This window comes from Arachis ipaensis, chromosome B1 (genome assembly GCF_059453495.1).
Source record: "Arachis ipaensis isolate K30076 ecotype BB chromosome B1, ASM5945349v1, whole genome shotgun sequence".
In the NCBI taxonomy this organism is placed as follows: Eukaryota; Viridiplantae; Streptophyta; class Magnoliopsida; order Fabales; family Fabaceae; genus Arachis; species Arachis ipaensis.
The window spans coordinates 114108835-114111795 of NC_142436.1; the positions used below are offsets into that span (position 1 = coordinate 114108835).

Below are 2961 nucleotides of genomic sequence, written 5' to 3' on the forward strand. Positions count from 1 at the left end.
GTTGTTAGGTGGGTGCTGATATAGTCTCTGTGTGGAATGTTGGTAAGCCGTATTGTTGTTGGGGTTGTGACGTCTCTGATCTTGGCCTTGATCTTGTTGATTTTTCCACCCAAAGTTTGGGTGGTTTCTCCAACCAGGATTATAAGTTTTAGAGTATGGATCATGGGTCTGCCTAGGTGAGTTTCCAATGTAGTTGGCTTGTTCCTGATCACCTTCTGCTTCTACATTCACTCCTTCTTGGGTTGCTGATGAGGTGGTGATTGCTACTACTTGGTTCCTCTCCATCTTCTTGGTAAGATCAGCCAGCTGCTTGGTGATCATCTTGTTTTGGGCCAGTAGTGCATCCACGTTGTTTAGCTCCATCACTCCTCTAGTGTTGCCTCTTTCAGGAACCTAGAAGTAGTCATTCTCAGCTACAGTCTCAATGACATCTATGGCTTCTTCAATGGTCTTCTTTTTTTTTTCAGAGATCCCCCAGATGAGTGGTCTACTGCCTTCTTTGATTCATAAGAAAGACCTTCATCGAAAATGTGTAACTGCACCTATTCATTGAACATATCTGGCGGGCACATTCTTTTCAAGTCCTTAAACCTCTCCCATGCTTCATAGAGAGTTTCACCATCTTGTTGCCTGAAGGTTTGTACCTCAGCTCTCAACCTGTTGATTCTTTGAGGAGGATAGAATCTCGCCAAGAATTTGTTCACCACATCTTCCCAGGTTGTTAAACTCTCCTTCGGGAAGGATTCCATCCATTTAGATGCTTTGTCCTTGAGTGAGAAGGGAAACAGAAGTAGTCTATAGGTGTCAGGATGAACACCATTAGACTTTACAGTATCACATATCCTCAGGAATATGGTGAGATGTTGATTGGGATCTTCTTGGACACTTCCTCTAAATGAACAGTTGTTCTGAACAAGAGTGATGAGCTGTGGCTTTAGTTCAAAGTTATTGGCACGTATAGTTGGCTTTTGGATGCTACTTCCACAATTTCCTGGGTTTGGATTTATGTAGGATCCCAGAACTCTTCTCTCTTACCCAGCATGATGCACTGGACCTTCTCTGCCATGGTTGTAAGCTTTTTCTTCATGATGGTTCTCCATATTCTCATCCATGTCTGGTTCAAAGTAGTCTTCCTCTTCCTCAGCACCAACAACTCTCTTTCCTCTTGCTTCCCTTCTTAATCTAAGGAAGGTCCTCTCAGGTTCAGAATCAAAAGAAGTTGAAGCCCCACTTCTTCTACTTGTCATACAACCAACAAGGCCAAAGCAAAAGGGAGATGGAGAGTATTCTTGTTAAAAATGCTGTTAGTGTGAGTGATGCAATATATCAAACAGTTAGTGGATTAGTGAACTAAATTGTAACAAATAAGAGAACACCACAAACAGGTAGGGGTAACGGGAAGAAAATAATTAAAACTTAAAGTGAATCAATTAAACAGAAATTAAATCAAACAAAAGAAAAATGCTCAATCTAGTTATCCACCAATTTAATCATTGTTGATACAAAATCAATACCCGGCAACGACGCCATAAACTTGATGTACGAAAACTTGTCTCTCAACAAATTTCCCTCGGCAAGTATACCGAATTGTCATCAAGTAAAAACTCACAATAGAGTGAGGTCGAATCCCAGAGGGATTGACTGGTCAAGCAACTTTAATTGGAGGAATGTTCTAGTTGAGCTAAGCAGAATTTGATTGGAGAATTGCAGGAAATTAACTGGCGGAAAAGTAAATGGCAGAAAGTGTAATTACTGGAAATAAAGAACTGAATGTAAATAACGGAAAGTAAATTGCAGAATCTTAAATGGGGAATGGGGAAGAGGAACATAGAAGTAAATGGCAGAAAGTAAAGAGAATGGGTAAGATCAGAAATGGGGGATTCATTGGGCTTAGGAGATGTTGTATTCTCCGGATCAAGTTCATTCTCATCTCTTCCTCAATCAATGCATTCATTGATCTCCTTGGCAATCTTAAGTGATTGGATTCCAATTCCTTGGTAACCCAATCTCTCAAATCTTGATCAATAGCCATTTCCTTGGTCTAATTGCTCATGAGAAGAGATAAAGTATGGTCACTGATTATACCACATGTATTCCCAAATCAAAGTATTGGTAGGATTATATGTCACCATATCAACCCAAACCCCAATTTGGTCCAACATGAGAAAGCATTTCTAGCATGATCTTTTCATTCCTCTTCCAAGGTCCGAAGAGATCCAAGTATGAATAGCTTCTTTTCCAAGATAACTACCCAATAGGATGAATATTGAAAGCTTTCTAGTAAAATCAAGAGAAAAGAAAGAAGAAGAATATTGAAAACTATTATTGATCCATCAAATTACAACAGAGCTCCCTAACCCAATGAAAGGGGTTTAGTTGTTCATAGCTCTGGGAATGGAAAGCGTAATTGTAAAGTACATTATGAAAACTAAAACTAGGAGTTGCAGAGAAAGTAAAGTATACAGAGTGTAGTTCTCCAAAATGCCAAAAGCTCCCTTACTAGTTCAAAACTACTCCTATATATACTACTCTTCTAACCTTCTAGTTAGCTCTTCAAGTTTTGGATATGGGCCTTTGGATCTTAAGTTGAAGTAGTTGCAGTCTTTTCAGTAGGCTCAGCTTTGCTTGCAGAGACAATGTGAGTTAGGCATGGACGTTAGTTAGGACGTTAGTGGTGTTAACGTTAAGTGAAAATGTGTGTTCGAGAATGTTAGTGATGATCACCTTTTTCACTAACGTTCCTAACCCAAGATGGTCCATGTTAACTTCAACGTTAGTGGCACTTACGTGACCACTAATGTTTCCTCTTGGTACTTCGCAAACGTTATTGGCATTCACCTTTTCCAATAATGTTTGCTTGTTGCCTTTCCTTCTTACGTTAGAGTCCACGTTAGTATAGCTAACGTGACCCCTAACGTGGGCATGCCTCAGCTTCGAGAGCGATAGTGACACTTACCTTTG

General features: G+C 39.9%; 1 non-coding gene across 1 annotated transcript; it reads left to right on the forward strand.

Moving 5' to 3' along the window:
* Positions 1-552: 552 nt before the first annotated feature.
* Positions 553-659, forward strand: LOC148577995 (small nucleolar RNA R71). The gene has a single exon (XR_015903829.1). It is a non-coding gene; the product is annotated as a small nucleolar RNA R71 (small nucleolar RNA).
* Positions 660-2961: the final 2302 nt, after the last annotated feature.